Genomic DNA, 7,942 nt, shown 5'->3' on the forward strand with positions numbered 1-7,942 from the left:
TCCTTTTGCCTTCAGTCTTTCCCAGCATCAGGGTCCTTCAGCCCAGAAGGTCCTATATCTACACCCTCACTTTTTCTAGCTGTTTCTTCCTCAGCCTTTAAGATTCAGTAAGTGTCTCACTATCAGAAGAATTCTTCTCTGGCCCAGTCCTACATTTGGAAGTTGCTATCTACAGGTCTAGAGAGTTGACATGGCCTCCTGAGCATTACTTTACTAGTGTGTGAGATGAGTGCAATTGTGAGGTAGTTTGAGCATTCTTTGGCATTGCCTTTCTTTGGGATTGGAATGAAAACTGACCTTTTCTATTACCTGTTCCTAATATTTTCTACATTAGGGCTGCGTCAAAAATTTCCTTTGAAAAAGAGTACACTGCTTAAAAGTAAAATATGAATGGTAGCCCTGGGGTAATCATAGCTTATTTGTATCAGAGTGTACAATGCAGGCTGTTCCTAGTCAACTAAAACATTACAATCTTCATGGTTCTCTATGTACCCTGAGTTAAAACTCCCATCTTTCCCAGATGCTTGTTTTGGATTGCACTGTTGACATGGAAAATCCTCACAGTAAGAAAATTAATTTTGACAGAGAACAATCCCATAATGTTATCAGTAAAAACACCTCACTGCAAAATGTATCCTAAAAATTAATTAATTAAGCACGACACATGTGATCTTAGTTGAAAAACTTTATTTATTCATTTTTTAAAATTTATTTTTCTTTATTGAAGGATGATTACTTTACAGAATTTTGTTGTTTTCTGTCAAACCGCAACAGTATACATATATCCTCTCCCTTTTGAAGCTCCCTCCCATCTCCCCCCCGCCCCCGCCACCCCACCCCTTAGATTAATACAGAGCCCCTGTTTGAGTTTCCTGAGCCATCCAGCAAATTCCCATTGGTTATCTATTTTATATATGGTAATATAAGTTTCCATGTTGCACTTAGTTCAGACATTTGTTACAGAAGATTATGAAGTAGAATTAAATATACTCTCTTTGAATGGGAAGTTCAGTAACAAGGATTATACTTTTTACTTTTGTCACACAATTGAATATATTATTTTCTTCTTCAGTGAAAAGATACTTTATTATTTCCTCATTCCTAGTTTCCATTTCACTTAATCATTTAAAAACAAGGTATATATTGTATCCAACCATTTGACTTGACTTCCAGCAAATATAAACATGAACTTTTTATCACTTTTTTTTTTAAGTTCATGGTTGTCTTTCTTTTTATGTTTTGAGTACTTTGCTAGATGATGAATACCATAGTAGCTCCTTAGTAAGTGTTTTTTTTAAGTCAGTATATTTTGATAAAGTTGTTTATGTGTAATTTACATATTCTTCGATTGTCCTAAGGAGTTTTTTTACAAGTCTCCTACACCAACCCCCAACCCCTACACATTCATATACTTCCCCAGAGGTTCAAAGGGAGTTGGATTCTGTTTGAGGCTGGTACTGACAATATCAGTGATTAGCAAAACCAAGGGATACCTGGGAGTTACGACTCAGTGAGAGGAGCAGGTCTCAAGAGAGCACATGGGAAATAGGCCTAGGTCTGAGAAAAAGTGGTGGCAAGTTAGATCCAAGCCCTGAGGGAGGAGAGGGCCCAAACCTGTATTATCTGGACTTGTCATTATTACAGACAACTTAGAAGTAAGAGCAGTTGTGGATAGGGTGTCCATAGTTCTTTAACCAGTGAAAGGGACCAAACTATGTGCCTTTGAAAAGGTTTCTGGCATGATTGGTGTCCTAGAAATTAGATAACAGTTAGTAGCGGCAGGATTTAGAGAGTTTTTTGTTTTTTGTTTTAAGTAAAGTTGATTTAGTTTTCTATCACAATACTTTGGCCACCTGATGTGAGGAACTGACTCGTTTGAAAAGACCCTGATGCTGGGAAAGATTGAAGGTGGGAGAAGAAAGGGATGACAAAGGATGAGATGGTTGGATGGCACCACCGACTCTATGGACATGAGTTTGGGTAAACTCCAGGAGTTGGCGATGGACAGGGAGGCCTGGCATGCTACAGTCCATGGGGTCACAAAGAGTCAGACACAACTGAGCAACTGAACTGAACTGATTTAGTTTTACAGATGAATTTTAAAGCTTCACTTTCGTGGTAGGGTAGAGTCCCCTGAAGATAATCTAAAAGCTGAGGAAGATTTGAAGAAGGGAAGAGGCAGTCGCTACAAGAGAATGTGTGAACCAAAACAGCGTTACTGGTGGTGGTAGAAGAGTATCACTTTAGACTCCTTAAGAGTTTGACCTTGATGTGTTCAGTGCTATCATGAACTTCTGAATAAGAATGATATGATCAAAATTAAGCTTAAGAAATACTGCTGTTGGATATAGGATGTATTAAGCACCAGAAGGGAAAGAATCTAGGAAGCTATTGCATTGGTCTAGCTGAAGAGTAATTAGAGCTTCAAGTCTCACTGTGAAAAGAGAGAAATGGCAGACCTGTGTAGACTTTGACATATCAGAGGAGGTTCGCTACTGCCATGGAGGTTAAGGCTCAGTATGTAGAGTGGTTTAGTGAATGGTGACTCAGTGTTAATTTCACTTCTAGTTTCTTTGATGAAAGAATAGTCTTCATAGTTTTACATATTAACCAAAACCTTGAAGCTGATCACTAAGCATAGTTGTTTAGTTGTCCAACTCTTTTGTGACCCCGTACACTGTAGCCCTTGAGGCACCTCTGTCCATGAGATTCTGGAGTGGGTTGCCACTTCCCTCTCCAGGGGATCTTCCTGACCCAGGGATTGAACCCATGTCTCCTGCATTGCAAGCGGATTCTTTATTGCTGAGCCACCAGGGAAGCCCCTTTGAAACCAATAGCTAAGCATATATTACTATATAAATATCATGACCTTCTTTATTTTCCAAGGTCCAGGTTTTAACCCCATTTTTAGCTAGTAGAAGATGTATTTTTAGATGGCTTTCTGTTTGTTTGTGGGTGTTTTTTTCGGACAATCTAGACCAGCATCCTTTTACAAAATTTTTGAAATCAAGGTCAGGGAAGTGATCACTATAAAGATAGATGTTATAGAACCCCATGAAGCCAGCAGGAGAGGCATCATGTGAGGATCAGTTCAGTTCAGTTCAGTCGCTCAGTCATGTCTGACTCTTTGTAACCACATTAATCGCAGCACACCAGGCCTCCCTGTCCATCACCAACTCCCGGAGTTCACTCAGACTCATGACCATTGAGTCAGTGATGCCAACCAGACATCTCATCCTCTGTCGTCCCCTTCTCCTCCTGCCCCCAATCCCTCCCAGCATCAGGGTCTTTTCCAATGAGTCAACTCTTCGCATGAAGTGGCCAAAGTACTGTAGTTTCAGCTTTAGCATCATTCCCTCCAAAGAAATCCCAGGGCTCATCTCCAGAATGGACTGGTTGGATCTCCTTGCAGTCCAAGAGACTCTCAAGAGTCTTCTCCAACACCACAGTTCAAAAGCAACAATTCTTCAGCACTCAGCCTTCTTCACAGTCCAACTCTCACATCCATACATGACCACAGGAATAACCATAGCCTTGACTTGACGGACCTTAGTTGGCAAAGTAATGTCTCTGCTTTTCAATATGCTGTCTAGATTGGTCATAACTTTTCTTCCAAGGAGTAAGCGTCTTTTAATTTCATGGCTGCAATCACCATCTGAAGTGATTTTGGAGCCCCCCCAAAATAAAGTTTGACACTGTTTCCACTGTTTCTCCATCTATTTCCCATGAAGTGATGGGACCGGATGCCATGGTCTTCGTTTTCTGAATGTTGAGCTTTAAACCAACTTTTTCACTCTCCTCTTTCACTTTCATCAAGAGGCTTTTTAGTTCCTCTTCACTTTCTGCCATAAGGGTGGTGTCATCTGCATATCTGAGGTTATTGATATTTCTCCTGGCAATCTTGATTCCAGCTTGTGCTTCTTCCAGTCCAGCGTTTCTCACGATGTACTCTACATATAAGTTAAACAAGCAGGGTGACAATATACAGCCTTGATGTACTCCTTTTCCTATTTGGAACCAGTCTGCTGTTCCATGTCCAGTTCTAACTGTTGCTTCCTGACCTGCATACAGGTTTCTCAAGAGGCAGGTCAAGTGCTCTGGTATTCCCATCTCTTTCAGAATTTTCCACAGTTTCTTGTGATCCACACAGTCAAAGGCTTTGGCATAGCCAATCAGGCAGAAATAGATGTTTTTCTGGAACTCTCTTGCTTTTTCCATGATCCAGCGGATATTGTCAATTTGATCTCTGGTTCCTCTGCCTTTTCTAAAACCAGCTTGAACATCTGGAAGTTCATGGTTCATGTATTGCTGAAGCCTGGCTGAAGAATTTTGAGCATTACTTTACTATTGTGTGAGATGAGTGCAATTGTGAGGTAGTTTGAGCATTCTTTGGCATTGCCTTTCTTTGGGATTGGAATGAAAACTGACCTTTTACAGTCCTGTGGCCACTGCTGAGTTTTCCAAATTTGCTAGCATATTGAGTGCCGCACTTTCACAGCATCATATGAACCCCTCTGAGCTGGTTCAGTCTCACAGGTAATTCACCTAAGCCTGTGGCTTCCCCTGTCTGCTCCCCACCTTTATCAGATGCCATTCTAGCAGAAACGCTCTGGGTGGCAACAACAGAGAAGGCTGAGAGAGGTGGTGAGAGAGGCCCTATTTGCTCCAGTCCTGTTTCAGCTTCATGGAGGAAAGAAACTGTGTAGGCAGGAACGGGAAGCATCCCCATGGCTGCATTCAAATGGCTCATAAGTCCTCTGAAGTAAATAGTCTGCTGATTAGAAAATAGAGATTTGGGTACTATTATCCTCGTGAGAATAATAGTGAGGAAAATAGTACCTGATAATAGTGAGGATAATAGTACCTCAGAGGACTTATGAGCCATTTGAATGCAGCCATGGGAATGCTTCTCATCCCTGTCCACCCAGTTTCTTTCCACCATGGAGCTGAAACAGGACTGGAGCAAATAGGGCCTCTCTCCCCACGTCTCTCAGCCTTTTCTGTTGTTGCCACCCAGAGCGTATCTGCTAGAGTGGCATCTGATAAAGGTGGGGAGCAGGCAGGGGAAGCCACAGGCTTAGGTGAATTACCTGTGAGACTGAACCAGCTCAGAGAGGCTCATAGGGGAAATGGAGGTGGGTAGGATGGGGGTAGATGTGATTCAGTGGCAGACTGCATCTTTTTTAGGTCACCCTCTGTTAAACTCTGCTCAGTTAATCCAGATTCGTGAAGCAACGTGCTAGCAATAGAGGGACTAACAGTGACAGAGATGTACTTTAAAAATTTCTAGAAGGAAAAATTATTTTTTGAAGACTTTGCTTTTTGTTTATTTACTGATTTATAGAAATTATGTTTATAAATTAGCAATGTCCAGTTTGCTCTGCTTGTGATCTATTGATATTTGTATAAACACTTCACAGTTACAGGTAGGTTTCAGCAGTGTATGTATGAAGAAGTCAAGTTGAGGTGCCAATTTCACTCTCTTCTTCTCTTCTTAAATAGAGTCTTTATGAAGAAAGGAGCTCTTGACTGAATCATCCTGGTCAGAACCTGTTGATAGACCTCCTGCTTTCCCTTCGGAGTAAGATGCAGACATGGTGGATATTATTATTTGGAGAACTAAAAGGCAGATTTTAGGGGGAAAAAAAAAATTCAACCCACATAAAGAATGGGGGAAAATTACAAAGTTAAATAAAGTAACTTTTACAAGTGGAAGAATTTTTTCTTCTGCCATCAATAAAACCAATGCACTATTAAATACATTGTTTTGCTATATGTTTCATTTGCTGAATGTTATTTTTCTTGTTCATCTCACATTAACCCCATACTAATTGCCTCCTGTAGAATGGCAGTTACAGCATACTGAAGCTCCACTGTAATTACAGAATAAACTGACTGACACAGTTTGCCACATTTCTCAACAAAACAACCTGAACCCAAGTAGCAGTTCTTAGGGGAACACTGCTAAATATGACAGCAAAAATATATTCAAAACTCGGATATGTTATTTTAGCAGTCTATTAATGTAATTCAATAAAAAAACAGGCATTCCCTTCCTTATAAAACATGCAGTGGATCTTTTAAGATGCATCTGGTTGCAGATAACAGAAAACCCAGCTCTAACTGGTTAAACACTAAAGTGCTGGCTTATTTCACTTACCAGAAGCACATTGAGTTTCCGTTGGTTTAATTCAGTGACTCAGAGTTGTCGTGAAAGATCCTGACCCTTATTCTTTTCATCTCATTTCTGCTTTCCATGACATAAGCTTCATTCTTCAGCTCTGTATGATCCCAGGATGGCTATAGCTTCCTGAGCTGTTCAGTGCAGGGATGGGGTTGGGGTCCCTTCCAGAAGTACACTCAGAAGAGAAAAGAAGCTTTCCCTCTTAGGCTGCATTTACCTGTGTTGTGTGACTTTTCAGCCTTTGAACCAGAAACTTCAGCAAGGGTCCGTGGGTGAGTTTAGGCCTGATTCAAGTGGGGGCAATCTGCTTTCCTGAAAACATTCAATCTGAGGGAGAGGATATATATGTGAAAGTTAGGGTACTTGCCAAAATGAAAGTGAGAGGGATTGGCAGAAGCAACCAGAATCTTCATTACAGAGAACCAATATGTCTAAGCTATAGATTCTTAATAGGACAAAAATAATAGCCCTATAGTCTCAGTCTTATGAAGTCAGAAGTGAGTGGTTAAAAAATAAGGAAGAAAGAGGGATGAAGGAAGGGACGGAGGGAGGGGAAAATAGAATTCTCTGGTTAAAATAGTTGACAAAAATTAGTACTTTGCTTTGATAGAGAAGGCCTTGGGCCTTTTCTCAGGGCCTATTAACTCTTAAGTTTTGTTTATTTGTTAGCCCACAATCAATTGTTTTTTTCTACAGTATCTTAAGTGAAAGAGTACAGGTGAGAAAAACATGGCTGATAGTATGGGGTTTTGTTTCTTATTATTTTTACCATTCCTATGCTTCATAACAAGAAATGGAGTGGCCTGGGCATTGGTTGCTTTCTTAAAAAAGATCTCCAAGTAATTCTAATGCATATCCTGGGTTGAAAACCAGAGGAAGGGCCATGTTGACTTTGACCACTAATAAGTTAGCCAGTAAAGGAAAAGGCAGAAGAACGTAAACCGAGGTCTGAGAGTAGCTTAAAGGACTGATTCTCTCCACTTTCTTGTTGGTAGATGAGGACAGTAGTCCCTAGACAGTGCTAAGCATAGAAGAATCTCTAAAGTGGATGGCACTCGTGTTGCCTAGTGATTGTCATGGTAACAATCCCTGAGGATAGTTCTGTGCAATAGTGTGTGGCATATATGATTTGACCTGAAGGCATCAAGGAAACGTTTAGGTTGGAAGGCAAGTGAGGCCAACCTATCTGCCCTGGTGGCTGCTGGGGCACTGAAGATGAAAGCAAGATGTACTTGACCAAGTAAAAACTAAGCTCCACTATGACTTTCTGTTACTAAGGACAGCTGCAGGCCTCAATGTGCAATAATAAAATACTTACTAGTTTGGTGAGGTTCTTCTAAGAGCATGGTGGTAAGTATTTTTCATTCGTTATCTTTGTCATCTTCACAACTCTAGGCCTTCTTCCCCCTTTTCTGTTCTTACTCTTTGTTTTTGTTTTGGTTTAGTTTTTGTTATGGTTATATTCCATCAAGTTAATCATCCCCTTAGGTTTGTTTCACAGTTTGTCATCGCCATGACGTGTGACATTCATTTGCATTGTTTGCTCCCAGTTCGATGACAGAGCCATCCCTTCCCCTTTTGTGGCCTCTTCCTCTCCTCTACCTCACTCCTTCCGCTCCTTCCTTTTCTCTCTTCCTCTTGTTTCAAACCTTACTTTTCTTTGACTTTTCATGTTCATACTCTTAGCTCAAGTTCTTAGTTTTTTTCCTTTCAAAAAGTGGTTCTATTTATAGTTCAAAAATTATTCAGTAAATATGT

At 40.5% G+C, this 7,942-nt stretch overlaps 1 protein-coding gene across 1 annotated transcript in view; it reads left to right on the forward strand.

Moving 5' to 3' along the window:
• The window catches only part of TDRD3 (tudor domain containing 3), a 229,870-nt gene extending 224,101 nt beyond the window's left edge, over positions 1 to 5,769 (forward strand). Inside the window, exon 14 of the mRNA XM_018056823.1 lies at positions 5,503 to 5,769. The gene's annotated coding sequence lies outside the window, so the exon portion shown is untranslated. The remainder of the gene's footprint in view (positions 1 to 5,502) is intronic.

This window comes from Capra hircus, chromosome 12 (assembly GCF_001704415.2).
Source record: "Capra hircus breed San Clemente chromosome 12, ASM170441v1, whole genome shotgun sequence".
NCBI classification, from domain to species: domain Eukaryota; kingdom Metazoa; phylum Chordata; class Mammalia; order Artiodactyla; family Bovidae; genus Capra; species Capra hircus.